The following is a 15895-nucleotide window of genomic DNA, read 5'->3' as shown; positions in this document are numbered from 1 at the left end:
CTTCAAAGGCAAGTCCTCTATTTCAAGGACGAACAAAACACTACTTAACCAAGCATTCCGACTGGTTAAATTTAGGATGAGGGAAAACAAAAAACAATAAAACAAAATGGGTCCAGAGTATTCTCTGGCATTGAGCCTGGTGTCCTTTTAGAGCAGCTCGGCGATCTTCCTTCATGTGGACCTGTTGCCTCGCTGCTGTATAGCTTGGGATGGGAGGTCAACAATGACAGCTCTGTGGCTAAATCCAGCAAGCACTTCTCAGTTATTAACCTGCTTGACCCCTCAGCAGCATTCAATGTGGACAGCTCTCTTTAGCACATTCCCTGACTTTTCCCCTCCCTTCCCTGATCTTTCTATTTTCGTCCTTTCAGTTGGTACATTGCATGGTTAGATCTTGAGCCTTCCTCTCACGTGGAACATTATCTTTGGGCTTTCTTATCCATGCCTGTGGCTTTCCTGGGAACTCCTAAACCAACATTTCTAGCCCAAATATTTCTTCTGAGAGCCACCCCGGAATGTCCAGTTGGTCACTTGCCATCTTCGCTTAGGTCTTACAGAGCTAACTCACCCTTAGCAGCCTTGGCCCGGATAGTTTTATGTCAACTTGGCATAAACTAGAGTCATGAAAGAAGGAACCTGAACTGAGAAAACGCTTCTATAAGATCCCATAGGGCATTTTCTTAGTTACTGATTGATGGGGGAGGACCCAGCCGAATATGGGTGGTGCCATCCCTAGGCTGGTGGTCCTGGGTTCTTAAGAAAGCAGGCTGAGCAAGCCATGATGAGCAGGCCAGTAAGCAGCTCCCCTCCATGGTCTCAGCATCAGCTCCTCTCTCCAGGTTCTGCAGTGATGGACTACAATGTGGAAGTGTAGGTCAAATTAACCCTTTCTTCCCCAAGTTGCTTTGGTCATTTGTGATTATGACAGCTAAATAAATCCTAACTAGAACAAGCTCATGGAAGGGCACTCCCCTTGGTCAGGACCCTAACTAGGACAAGCCTCATGGAAGGCCATTCCCCTTGGTCAGGACCCTAACTAGGACAAGCTCATGGAAGGCCACCCTCCTTGGTCAGGACCCTAACTAGGACAAGCTCGTGGAAGCCCACCCTCCTTGGTCAGGACCCTAACTAACTAGGACAAGCCTCATGGGAGCCCACTCCCCTTGGTCAGGACTCCTTCTCAGGTACTACATCTCTGTGAAGGCTACACCTGCCCATTTTGTTTCTAAAGCCAGAATTCCTTTTATTCAGCCTTCCTTTTGGTTACCAAGCACTGACAATGATATTCCTTCCATTCTTTTGGGAGCGCTGCTGGCTAGTCTGGTAGAGGCCTTCTTAGAGCACCCAGAGAAACTTCTGTTTCTAGCCCTCATCCCATCTCTTCTCACTGCTGTGGAAGGCCGCTTGTTGGTTCCCGGCTGCTCAGCCCTGAAATAACCCTACAGAAACTGTATTAATGAAATCATTGCTTGGTCCATTAGCTCTGTTTTCTTATTGGCTAACTCTTACATCTTAATTTAACTCATTTCTCTTAATCTGTGTATCACCAAGAGGCTGTGGCTTACTGGGTAAAGTTCTGGCATCTGTCTCAGGCGGAGCTACATGGCTTCTCCTGACTCTGCCTCCTTTCTCCCAGCATTCAGTTTAGTTTTTCCCACCTACCTCTATTCTGCCCTGTGCAGGCCGAAGACAGTTTCTTTCTTAACCACTGGTATTCACAGAATACAGAGGGGACTCCCACACCACTCTCATGGCTCTCTTCTGCCAACTCTAGTCAGAAAGGACTTTATAAAAGACAAATGAAAGCTTGAAGGTCCTGTTCAAATCTTTCAGTGACCACACTAGACTCCTATGGTCTAAAGCTCATATTCCTTTTGTTTCATTTCATGGAGCTGGAGATCAAACCAGGGCTGCATGGGTGCTAGGTAAGTGTCCTGCCCCTGAGCTACAGCCCCAGCCCTGTGGTCGTCATAGTAAAGTGTGAGCACCCATATGATCCTGTCCCTGTTGAGCCTGTTACATATCACTCCTCCCCCCCATTCTAAATTCTGTCCATGCTTCCCATTGTTCACTTCCTCAATCTATGGTGCTTCTGTTATTTTCTGGCCTTTTTAACTTTTGCTTAAATTAGTCACCTTTCAGGTCACTTCCTTTGGGATTCTTCTCTGATTTCTTTATCAATGTGGTCTGCCAAGAATAAGCAGGGTATTCAGGCTGGAGAGGTGGCTCAGAGGTTAACTGCTCTTCCAGAGGTCCTGGGTTCAATTCCTAGCACCTGTATGGTGGTTCACAGTCATATATAATGAGATCTGGTGCCCTCTTCTGGTATCCAGGCATAAATTCAGGCAGAAAACTGTATACATAATAAATAAATCTTAAAAAAAAGAAAGAATAAGTGAGGTATTAGTCTGTGTTTCCAAATATCACTCTCGTTTCCTCTATGGCAACACCCATTTGATACCCTATAATTTCTATATTCCCAGTGTCCAGTGTAAAGCCCAATCCCGTAGATGAGCAGCAAACATTGGTTACATTAAATCTGTACATAATTGTTTGCTTGTTTTTTTCTCTCATTTTTTTATTAAACATTTCCATCTCCTCCCCTCCTCCTCCCCCTTACCTCCCCTCCCTTCCACCCATATGCCCACTCCGCCCCTCTCCAAGCCAAAGAGCCATCAGGGTTCCCTTCACTATGTTAAGTCCAAGGTCCTCCCAACTCCCCCTAAGTCCAAGAAGGTGAGCAACCAAACTCACAAGGCTCACAGTGAGCCCGTCCATGCTGTAGAGTTCATGTTCATTGCCATTGTCCTTGGTTTCTCAGTCCTCCTCCACCATCAACCACATTCAGAGAGTCCGGTTTGGTCCCCTGTTCCATCAGTCCCATTCCAACTGGACTTGGTGGTCTCCCATTACATCTGTCCCACCGTCTCAATGGATAAATGCACTCCTCACGGTCCTGACTTCCTTGCTCATGATCTCCCTCCTTTTGCTCCTCATCAGGACCTTGGGAGCTCAGTCCGGTGCTCCTATGTGGGGCTCTGTCATTTTCTCCATCCAGCGCCAGGTGAAGGTTCTATGGTGATATGCAAGATATTCATGAGTATGGCAATAGGATCTGGACATTTCTGGCACCCTCTCCTCAGCTGCCCAAGGAACTAGCTGGGGGCATCTTCCTGGACACCTGGGAACCCCTCTAGAGTCAAGTCTCTTGCCAACCCTAGAATGGCTCCCTTAATTGAGATATATAATTCCTTGTTCCCATATCCACCTTTCCTATATCCCAACCATCCTCTTCCCCCAAGCTCTTCCCATCCTCCACTTCACACTTTTCTCTTCCCATCCCCCCATCCCACCCCACTCCCAAGTTCCCATTTTTTGTCCAGCAATCTTGTCTACTTCCAATATCCAGGAGGATAACTATATGTTTTTCTTTGGATTCACCTTCTTATTTAGCTTCTCTAGGATTTTTTATGAATTATAGGCTCGATGTCCTTTATTTATGGCTAGAAACCAATTATGAGTGAGTACATCCCATGTTCATCTTTTTGGGCCTGGGTTACCTCACTCAGGATGGTGTTTTCTATTTCCATTCATTTGCATGCAAAATTCAAGATGTCATTGTTTTTTTATCGCTGAGTAGTACTCTAATATGTATATATTCCACACTTTCTTCATCCATTCTTCCACTGAAGGGCATCTAGGTTGTTTCCAGGTTCTGGCTATTACAAATAATGCTGCTATGAACATAGTTGAACAAATGCTTTTGTAATATGTTAGGGCATCTCTTGGGTAAATTCCCAACAGTGGGATTGCTGGGTCCTGGGGTAGGTCGATCCCAAATTTCCTGAGAAACCTCCACACTGCTTTCCAAAGCGGTCGCACAAGTTTGCATTCCCACCAGCAATGGATGAGTGTACCCCTTATTCCACAACCTCTCCAGCATAGGCTATCATTGGTGTTTTTGATTTTAGTCAATCTGACAGGTGTAAGATGGTATCTCAACGTTGTTTTGATTTGCATTTCCCTTATTGCTAAGGAGGTTGAGCATGCCCTTAAGTGTCTTTTGGCCATTCGAACTTCTTCTGTTGAGAATTCTCTGTTCAGTTCAGTGCCCCATTTTTAATTGGGTTAATTAGCATTTTAAAGTCTAGTCTCTTGAGTTCCTTATATATTTTGGAGATCAGACCTTTGTTGCAGGGTTGGCGAAGATCTTTTCCCAGTCAGTAGGCTGCCTTTTTGTCTTAGTGACAGTGTCCTTTGCTTTACAGAAGCTGCTCAGCTTCAGGAGGTCCCATTTATTCAATGTTGCCCTTAATGTCTGTGCTGCTGGGGCTATACGTAGGAAGCGGTCTCCTGTGCCCAAATGTTGTAGACTACTTCCCACTTTCTCCTCTAACTGGTTCAGTGTGTTCAGATTGATATTGAGGTCTTTAATCCATTTGGACTTGAGTTTTGTGCATGGTGATAGATACGGATCTACTTTCATTCTTCTACAGGTTGACATCCAGTTATGCCAGCACCATTTGTTGAAGATGCTTTCTTTCTTCCATTGTGTACTTTTAGCTCCTTTATCGAAAATCAGGTGTTCATAGGTTTGTGGGTTAAGATCCGGATCTTCTATTCGATTCCATTAGTTGACTTCTCTATTTTTATGCCAGTACCAAGCTGTTTTCAATACTGTAGCTCTGTAATAGAGTTTGAAGTCAGGGATGGTAATGCCTCCAGAAGTTCCTTTATTGTATAAGATTGTTTTGGCTATCCTGGGTTTCTTGTTCTTCCATATAAAGTTGATTATTGTCCTCTCAAGATCTGTGAAGAATTTTGATGGAATCTTTAAGGGGATTGCATTAAATCTATAGATTGCCTTTGGTAGTATTGCCATTTTTACTATGTTGATCCTCCCAATCCAAGAGCAAGGGAGATCCTTCCATTTTCTGGTATACTCTTCAATTTCTTTCTTAAAAGACTTAAAGTTCTTGTCAAATAGGTCTTTCACATCCTTGGTTAGAGTTACCCCAAGATATTTTATGCTATTTGTGGCTATCGTGAAAGGTGATGCTTCTCTGATTTCCCTCTCTGCTTCCTTATCCTTTGTATATAGGAGGGCAACTGATTTTTTGGAGTTGATCTTGTATCCGGCCACGTTACTAAAGGTGTTTATCAGCTGTAGGAGTTCTTTGGTGGAGTTTTTCGGGTCGCTTATGTACACTATCATATCATCTGCAAATAACGAAAGTTTAACTTCTTCCTTTCCAATTCGAATTCCCTTGATCCCCTTATATTGTCTTATTGCTATTGCTAGAACTTCAAGCACTATATTGAAGAGATAAGGAGAGAGTGGACAGCCTTGTCGTGTTCCTGAATTTAGTGGGATGGCCTTGAGTTTCTCTCCATTTAATTTGATGTTAGCTGTCAGCTTGCTGTAAATAGCCTTTATTATATTTAGGAATGACCCTTGTATCCCTAATCGCTCCAAGACCTTTATCATAAAGGGGTGTTGAATTTTGTCAAGTGCTTTTTCAGCATCTAATGAGATGATCATATGGTTTTTATCCTTCAGTTTATTTATATGATGGATTACATTGATAGATTTTCGTATGTTGAACCAGCCCTGCATCTCTGGGATGAAGCCTACTTGATCATAGTGGATAATTTTTCTAATGTGTTCTTGGATTCTGTTTGCCAGTATTTTATTGAGAATTTTGCATTGATGTTCATGAGTGAGATTGGCCTGTAATTCTCTTTCTTGGTTGAGTCTTTGTGTGGTTTAGGTATCAGGGTAATTGTAGCTTCATAAAAGGAATTTGGCAATGACTCTTCTGTTTCTATATTATGAAATACCTTAAGGAGTATAGGTATTAGGTCTTCTTGGAAGTTCTGGGAGAATTCTGCATTGAAATCATCTGGTCCTGGGCTTTTTTTGGTAGGGAGGTTTCTGATAACAGTTTCTAATTCTTCGTGACTAACAGGACTATTTAGATTGTTCACCTGGTTCTGGTTTAACTTTGGTATATGGTACTTATCTAAAAAAAAATGTCCATTTCTTTTACATTTTCCAATTTTGTGGCATACAGGCTTTTGTAGTAAGATCTAATGATTCTCTGAATTTCCTCTGTGTCTGTGGTTATGTCCCCCTTTTCATTTCTAATCTTATTAATTTGTGTGTTCTCTCTCTGCCGTTTGATTAGTTTGGCTAGGGGTTTGTCAATCTTGTTGATTTTCTCCAAGAACCAGCTTTTTGTTTCATTGATTCTTTGGATTGTTTTCTGTGTTTCTATTTTGTTGATTTCAGCCCTCAGTTTGATAATTTCCAGTCTTCTACTCCTCCTAGGTGAGTCTGCTTCTTTCTTTTCTAGAGCTTTCAGTTGTGCTGTTAAGTCTCCAATGTGTGCTTTCTCCGTTTTCTTTAAGTGGGCACTTAGTGCTATGAATTTTCCTCTTAGCACTGCTTTCATAGCGTCCCATAGGTTTGAGTATGTTGTGTCTTTATTTTCATTAAATTCAAGAAAGTCTTTAATTTCTTTCTTTATTTCTTCCTTGACCCAGGTGTGGTTCAGTTCCATGAGTTTGTAGGCTTTCTGGGGGTAGCATTGTTGTTGAATTCTAATTTTAATCCATGGTGATCTGATAAGATGCAGGTGGTTATTAATATGTTTTTGTAACTGTGGAAGTTTGCTTTGTTACCGAGTATGTGGTCAATTTTCGAAAAGGTTCCATGAGCCGCAGAGAAGAAGGTATATTCTTTCCTGTTTGGGTGGAATGTTCTATAGATGTCTGTTAAGTCCATTTGGTTCATTACCTCTATTAAGTCTCTTAATTCTCTGTTAGGTTTCTGTCGGATTGACCTGTCCATTGGTGAGAGAGGAGTGTTGAAGTCTCCCACTATCAGTGTGTTTGGTTTGATTGCTGCCTTGAGTTCTAGTAATGTTTCTTTTACATAAGTGGGTGCTTTTGTATTAGGGGCATAGATATTCAGGATTGAGACTTCATTCTGATGGATTTTTCCTGTAATGAGTATAAAGTGTTCCTTTCCATCTCTTCTGATTGATTTTAGTTTGAAGTCAACTTTGTTAGAAATTAGTATGGCCACACCCGCTTGTTTCTTAGGTCCATTTGCTTGATAAACCTTTTCCCAACCCTTTACTCTGAGTAGATGTCTGTCTTTGTGGTTGAGGTGTGTTTCTTGTAAACAGCAGAATGTTGGATCCTGTTTTCGTATCCAATCTCTTAGCCTGTGCCTTTTTATAGGTGAATTGAGTCCATTGATATTAAGTGATATTAATGACCAGTGCTTGTTAACTCCGGTTGTCATTTTTTATTTGGTAGTAGAGATTGTGTGTTTCCCTTCTTTGAGATGTGCTGGTGAAGGGTCGCTAGATGTCTGAGTTATTTTGGGCAATGCTGGACTCCTTTGTTTGTGAATTTCCTTCTATTACTTTCTGTAAGGCTGGATTTGTGGCTATGTATTGTTTAAATTTGTTTTAATCTTGGAATATTTTGTTTTCCTTATTTATAGTGAACGAAAGCTTGGCTGGGTATAGTAATCTGGGCTTGCATCCATGGTCTCTTAGTTTCTGCAGTACATCTATCCAGGACCTTCTGGCTTTCATGGTTTCCATAGAGAAGTCAGGTGTTAGTCTGATAAGTTTACCTTTATAAGTTACTTGACCTTTTCCCTTTGCAGCTCTTAATATTCTTTCTTTATTCTGTATGTTTTGTGTTTTGATTATAATATGGTGAGGGGATGATTTTTTTTTGATCCAGTCTATTTGGTGTTCTGTAAGCTTCTTGAACCTTAATAGGAATATCTTTCTTTAGGTTTGGGAAGTTTCCTTCTATAATTTTATTAAATATATTTTCTGGACCATTGAGCTGTAATTCTTCTACTTCTTCTATGCCTATTATTCTTAGGTTTGGTCTTTTTATTGTGTCCCAGATTTCCTGAATGTTTTGTGATGAGAATTTGTTGGATTTGCTGTTTTCTTTGATCAGTGCGTTTATTTTCTCTATGGTATCTTCAGAGTCTGAGATTCTTTCTTCTATCTCTTGTATTCTGTTGGTTATGCTTGTTTCTGTAGTCTCTGTTCATTTACATAGATTTTCCATATCCAGCTGGCCCTCGGTTTGTGTTTTCTTCCTTGCCTCCATTTCAGTTTTCAAGTCTTGCACTGTTTCCATTATCTGTTTGATTGTTTTTTTCTTGGTTTCCTAGGATATCGTTTACAGATTTACTCAATTCTTCAAACTTTTTGTTATTCTTCTCGTCCATCTCCTTAAGGGAGTTTTTCACCTCCTGTTTAAGGAACTCTATTACTTTCATAAAGTCAATTTTTTTCTACTTCTTCTTGATTAGTGTGTTCAAGTCCTCCTGTTATAAGTTCGCTGGGTTCTGGTGCTTTCATGTTGTTTTTCAAATTGTTGGAGGAATTCTTGCATTGGCGCCTGCCCATTTCTTCCTCTGAATAATACCCTTTGGGTCTTCTTTTAGAAGTTCAATTCACCCCAATGAATTCAATTCACTCACCCCTATGAATGATGGATCTTCTGGTAGACAGTCAGGTCTCCTTGCTGGCCAAGCAGCTCACTGACAAAGGGCCTCCCTTGCTGCAGGCAGGCTGTTGAAACAGGGGACCTCCCACCGGCCTGGGTGCACTCAATTCCCGGTCCCGGCACCCAAACAGGCTGGGCTGTGGGATTTTGTGGCCCCAAAGACGGGAGGATGAAGGGGGGGATGGGGTGAGGGGTAGAGGGTGGGAGAGTTCTGGGTGCAAGCTGGGAAGGGACAGGAAGAGAGAGGCAGTATCCAGGGAGAATTGATGTGGGAGAGTCTTCTGTTTGAGTTGATTTCATTGGCTAATAAAGAAACTGCCTGGCCCATTTGATAGACCGCCCCTTAGGTGGGTGGAGTAGACAGAACAGGAAGAGGAAGTGAGGTAGAAGGATCAGTTAGATGCCACGCCTCTCCTAAGTTAGTCAGACTGCCGTGCCTCTCCTCGGAGAGATGCGAGATGCAATGAAGCTCCAGCCCAAGATGGACGTATGCTAGAATCTTCCCCGGTAAGACACCACTCGTGGTGTTACAAAGATTATTAGATATGGGTTAATCAAGATGTGAGCAAGAGGCTGAAAATAATAGGCCAGGCTGTGTTTAAAAGAATACAATTTGTGTGATGACATTTCGCGTGTAAAGTTAGCTGAGTGGGATCCGGGCGGGATGAAAAGCAGGCCTGCCCACAGTGCCACACTACAGAATGGCACCCAACGTGGATAACTGAATCCACAGAAAGCTTGAGAAAGCTGTCTGGCTCTGTTTGCAAGAGGCAAGCAAACACTCTCATCTGAGAGAGGCTTCCTGACTCAGCTTTAGCTGCAAAACCCTGCAGCCATTTTAAGAGGTCCTGCCACGAAACACTTAAACGGTGTTGATGAAAAGCTGAACGTGTGCTTTTCGGTTTTCAGCCACAGCAGGAAAAAAGTTGTGCTGTTTTAAAATGCCGGCTTTCTGGGCCGTCCTGCCAGGGCAAACTCTGACTCTTTCAAGCAGGCGGTCCTGACTATGGAGCTTTTGATTGTTGTTTGACACTGTTGCAGCTTGCTTGCTGGCAGGTACCTTGAACTGCCACAGAGTTGTGGTGATATACATGGCTACAGCCAGTACCTCTGCCAGAGGCTGGAAAGCTAAGGAATGGGCTGGATCCAGCTGCCAAAGTCATGGCTTTAATCCTACCTATATTGCTTGGTAAATTAAAGACTCGTGTGGTCAGAAAAGAGAGATATACAGTAAAGAGAGATTCAAAGAAAAAGAAAACCTCTAAATGGTTTACAGTGAGTTAAAAATACATGCAGGCTAAAAGTTAAAGTTTTTACAGTTAAAAAAAGAGAAAGAAAGAAAGAAAGAAAAAGGAAGTAGTTTGTTGTGGTGTTACACACCTTTAATCCCAACACTTGGGAGGCAGAGGTAGATTGACCTCTGTGACTTCAAGGTGTGGCAGGACACACCTTTAATCCGAATGCCTGGGAGGCAGAGATAGAAAGATCTCTGTGAGTTCAAGGTGTTGTAGCACACACCTTTAATCCCAGCACTGGGATTAAAATGGATCTCTGAGAGTTCAAGGACAGCCTGGTCTGCAGAGTTATTCCAGGACAAAGATATACAGAGAACTTGTCAAAAAATAAAAAAAATAAAAGTAAAAATAAATGAAATAGAGGTTAAAATAAAGCCATACAAAGATGGAAAATACACAAAGAATCTTGATGCTGTATACTATTATGCTCTCTTTGAATTGTTTAAATGCTGAGGAAGGAGCAACAGCTGCTAAAAGATATTTGTTTATAAATGCTGCTGAACTAATCCAACATAGATATTTTGAAAATACCTTGACTTCAGAATTTGGATCTAAGGATATGATACTTTGGAAAAGAGATTCTTCTTTTGTTTTTACAGAAAATGAGACCATATGGATTGCTTCTATCCCAATATGGTATGATAAACCACGACCTCCTGAAAGGTTGCTGTGAACACCTTCAGAAAATTGCTTCAGCCAACTGATGACTGAGATGAACCTGGCACACAGGTTACACCAAGAAAGATCTGATTAACAGCGTCCCCATTCAGCAGGAAGCAGTTTGGAGAGAAATAACTGCGCCCATGTTCCCAAATATTGCTTATAAATGTTCTTTTACATTTAAAGGGGGATATGATATAGATATGGATAATTTGCATTGATATGGATTTTGCTTCAGTGATTTAAATTTAAGGTCAATTTTGTTATATGTATATGTATTTCTGATACTGATTAAGGTATTATGATTGTGCAGTTCATTTTAAAAATATAATGTATAATTAAGAAATATAGGTTGTTAATGGATAGTCATCAATAATAGTAAAGCTTGTAGTCATGTTAGTTAAATTTTCTAGATATATAGAGATATTTCAGTTAGATAGGCATTCCTATATCTTTCAAAGACTACAGAATATTCCACTTAAATGTTTTAATAACTTAGGGTTTTTCATGACAATGAGACACGTCTGCCTCTGGCAGCACCAGCTACTTCAAAAAGATGATGGGCATCGAAGAGGATCCTTATGGAGTTTGATAGCCATTTGGGCAAGAAACTGCTCTTGCCTGGACTATTGCATAAACTGGACATAGAGAACCCTCAGAGAGAGGACTGCTGAACTTGCCTAAAAGTGAGATGATCTTTCGGGATTCCTGATTCATGAAAGAGTCTGCAAGACATTCTGCAGGACACAGCAGAAAGTGACTGAACTGTCTTTGAAATGTCTTGCTTTATGGAAATGTCTGCTGGAAACTATGGGCCTGAAGGCCGAAGATGGATGCCCCAACGGTACAGAGGAACTTTGGGTGACTGTCCAGGCAGTGAGATGTCTCTGTCATTTCTAGAGTTTTGTAAGTTGCTTACTTCTTATTTACTTAGGTAATATTATATCCTTCTGGAGTCTTTGATGGAGTTGAAGAATAGATAGATAGTTAAAGTTTTCCTTTGTTATGATAAAAGATAAAATGGATATAAGTATTGTAACTAATTCTTACTTGATAACTATTTTGTTATATGTAATTTTACTATGTTAAAGTTAAAGCCTTTCTTTTATTGTTTAAACAGAAAAAGGGGAAATGATGTGGGAGAGTCTTCTGTTTGAGTTGATTTCATTGGCTAATAAAGAAACTGCCTGGCCCATTTGATAGACCGCCCCTTAGGTGGGTGGAGTAGACAGAACAGGAAGAGGAAGTGAGGTAGAAGGATCAGTTAGATGCCACGCCTCTCCTAAGTTAGTCAGACTGCCGTGCCTCTCCTCGGAGAGATGCGAGATGCAATGAAGCTCCAGCCCAAGATGGACGTATGCTAGAATCTTCCCCGGTAAGACACCACTCGTGGTGTTACAAAGATTATTAGATATGGGTTAGTCAAGATGTGAGTAAGAGGCTGAAAATAATAGGCCAGGCAGTATTTAAAAGAATACAATTTGTGTGTTGTTATTTCGGGGTATAAGCTAGCTGGTGACTGGGAGCTGGGCAGCGGGAACGCGGTCCATCAGCCCCATACTACAGAGAATAACCCCTGCAGGAAGAGCAGGAAGTGTGTGTGTTGGGGGGGATTGGGGAATGTTGGTGGTTCCTCTCTGGGCGGCTGCTGCGGTTCAGACACTCATCCACCCCAATGAATGATGGATCTTCTGGTAGACAGTCAGGTTTCCTTGCTGGCCAAGCAGCTTGCTGACAAAGGGCCTACCTTGCTGCAGGCAGACTATTGAAACAGGGGACCTCCCGCCTGGTGCACTCAATTCCCGGTCCCGGCGCCCAAACAGGCTGGGCTGTGGGATTTTGTGGCCCCAAAGACGGGAGGATGAAGGGGGGGGTGGTTCTGGGTGCAAGCTGGGAAGGGACCGCTTGTTTGTTTTTTTAGATATGTTTTTTACTACATAGGCCAGGCTGCCTTTGAACTTGTGATCAATCTTCCTGCCTTAGCCACAGAGCACTGGAATCACAGGGGTTACAGCTACCACACCCAACTGTTGCATTGAAAATTGTTGAGACAGTCTTCTGTAGCCCTGTCAGGCCTTAAACCATGTGGCTGAAGAGGACTTTGAATTCTTAATCTTTGTGGCTCCTGGAACTGAATTTCTCTGTGTTAGCAGTCGTGGAGGTTGCAGACACAGTAGTCTATTCTGCTTGAGTAATGGAGCTTGGTGTAAAAGGTGGGCTTTTGGTGTGGTTCTTTTGCTGGCAGCTGGCTTCTTATTTCTGCAGTTCCTGCACTGGTTCAGTGACTTAGTTACTTCATGTATCAGTACAAATGCCTGGGCTTTCTAAAGGCAAATATTAGGGTCAGATTATTTCTTTCATTGTTTTAGAACCTAGTATTTTATGTAGTAATAATATTTCTCTTTCTTTCTTCCTTCCTTCCTTTCTTTCTTCCTTCCTTTCTTTCTTTCTTTCTTTCTTTCTTTCTTTCTTTCTTTCTTTCTTTCTTTCTTTCTTTCTTTCTTTCTTTTTGGTTTTTTGAGACAGGATTTCTCTGTAACTTTGGAGCCTGTCCTGGAACTAGCTCTTGTAGACCAGTCTGGCCTTGAACTCACAGAGATCCACCTGCCTCTGCCTCCTGAGTGCTGGGATTAAAGGTGTGTACCACCAATGCCCAGTTTATTAATAATATTTCTTATAAAATGGTATTTTACATTCTTTGGTGCCCTTGTCTCATTTGTCTTTATTGGTTTGTAAGTTTTTGTTGTTGTTAATATTTGCCATATATTTCATAAATATCTTTGTAACTTTTTTCCTTTTCATCTAGGATCGATCCCTGGCTCTACACATGCCAGGCAAGTGTTCTGCCACTGAGCTGCATCCCTAGTTTTTAACTCATTTGATTTTTCAGTTAGAAATGTTTATACCTTTTTCAGTGGCAGGAGAAAAGTATTTATTTATCTGCTCGAGATCGCATGTCACACTATGTAACCCCAGGCTGGTCTCAAACACATAGTCCTCCTATCCCAGGCTTGCACCACTGTACCCAGAAAATCTATTCATTTGCTTTTATTCTTACCCAACCATTTGCAAGTGTGCAGTCCACTCTTAGTTCACTTGTTGTACACAGACTGGCTACTAGCCAGATCTGGCTTGCTATTGTTTGCTAAACCCTGAATAATACATTCACTAAATTTGAACCATCTTTGGATTCCTGGAAGAAATACCACTTGACCATGAATAAACTGTTGGCTTTAGTTTGTGCATATTTAGGATTTTTGCATTTACATATTTGTAAGTCAGGTTGGTCTGTGCAGAGATTTTGAACCAGTGGTGTGTTACAGATGTATTCTATTTGGCCTGTAGCGTCTTTAAATGAGTTGCCAATATTAAGAAAGTGGGGAATCGTACATTAAAATGGACTTTCTTTCTAAGAAATCCATGAGTACTGGGAGCATTTTGGTTCTGCTTCACCTCCATTTATGGCTTTTCTATATGTTGTGTTTTCTATTTCATTAACTTCTATCTTTTATTTTTTAGAATTATTTATGTTATATGGGATGTTTTCACAGTATGTATGTAAGTGTATCATGTGCTTGCCTGGTGCATATGGAGGTCAAGAAGAGAACATCAGATCCCCAGAGATTGGAATTACAGCCAGTTGTGAGCCACCATGTGTGTGGTGGGAACTGAACACAGATTCTCTGGAGGAGCAGATGGTGCGCTTAACCACTGAGCCATCTTTCCAGGCCTTGATTTTATCTTTACCTTTGGTTGATAGCTTTCTGTTGCTAATATTATTTGTCTTTTGTCTTTGTCTAGCCTCTTTCTTGGCACTGATGAAACTTCCAGCTTTTTGTTTGTGGTTTTTGTTTTTTGATTCTGAAACAGTTTAAATTGCATTAGCATCTTCCATTTCTTTCTTTCCTTTTCTTTTTCTTTTTTTTTTTTTTCCGAGACAGGGTGTCTCTGTAGCTTTGGAGCCTGTCCTGGAATTAGCTCTTGTAGACCAGGCTGGCCTCGAATTTGCCTCCCTAGTGCTGGGATTAAAGGCGTGTGCCACCACCTCTGAGCTGTGTCTTCCATTTCTTGAAGGTCATATAAAATGGGCCTCTAAAAGTTTTTAGGCTTCCTAGAATTTTGCTTTTGTTTCCTATTTCTTTCTGACTGGTGACCTAGTAAACACTACAGACTTGAATGTGGGCAGGAACAGCCTCTTTCAGGGATGTAGGTAGACACCTGGACTTTTCCTGCAGTTTTCTTTCCTAAAAGTACCCAGACTTTTGAACTTTTAAATTTATACACAGAGGTTATACTCGGGACAGAAATGATGGCTCCACAGTTAAGAACTCTTGCTGTTCATACAGAGGACCTGGGTTTGGGTGGATCACAGTTGTCAGTGACGCTGGCTAGTTCTAGGGGGTTCAGTGCCTTCTTCCAGCTTCTGTGGGCGTGAGGCAGACACATGGTGCACATATACACATGCAGACAAACACATATCCACATAAAATAAAAATGGCCTTGAAATGACTGTAGCTAGGGGATAGCTTTGAACTTTTCACTATCTGACTTCTGTCTTCCAGATGCTGGGAGTACAGGTGGTCAACATAGCATCCAGCCAGGTTCTGTAGCGCTGAGGGCTGAGCCTAGGGCTTTGTGCACGCTAAGGGAGCACTGTACTAACTGAGCTACATCCCTAAACCGACAGTTTTTTTAATATAATAATTAAGAAGTTACCATCATATCTTAGAATCTTTTTCTTATTTATTTGTGGTATTGCAGATGGTTTCTTTTCAAAAACCAGACTTTGGTTTTATTGTTTGAGTCTATTTTTTTTCTTTGAACTTTATCTGTTACTTCCTTTTAAATTTAGAGTTAACCCTTCTCATTGTTTGAATGAATCTGTTCTGTTGTTTTCTAAGTAAAGTACTTGTTTTTGAGACTTTGGTACCTATTGGCGATATGTTTTCTCTTCCCGGCAGGGCATTATTAGAACACTACCTGACGTTTGGTCTTTGCTTTTCCTCCCAGTGCAGTGATTGAGATACCCTGACAAGGTCACGATAGGGGAGAAGGGCTTTTTCTTTACTCACAGCTCCAGGTGACAGGTACATCATCGCAGGAAGTCACCCTGGGGGCTGGAGGGGAGACAGTGGGTCACATGGCTCCCACAGTCAGGAAGCAGAGAGCTTGGTCCCTGCTCCTCTCGCTCAATCCAGGGCCAGGCCAACAGAACAGTGCTGCCCACTGTTAGGATGGGTTCAGCATCTCAGTGAACCCTACTGATAAAATCCTTCATAGGTCAATCTAGTCTAGACAGGCCTCATGGAGACTCCTGTCCCAGGTGATCCCAATCTGGCCAAGTTTACAACTAAAATTAACTATAATGGCGGTCCACGCATCTTGTCCTA

This window comes from Arvicola amphibius, chromosome 6 (assembly GCF_903992535.2).
Source record: "Arvicola amphibius chromosome 6, mArvAmp1.2, whole genome shotgun sequence".
NCBI lineage: Eukaryota > Metazoa > Chordata > Mammalia > Rodentia > Cricetidae > Arvicola > Arvicola amphibius.
The sequence above is the reverse complement of the archived record's forward strand: the minus strand, read 5'-3'. Positions refer to the sequence as shown.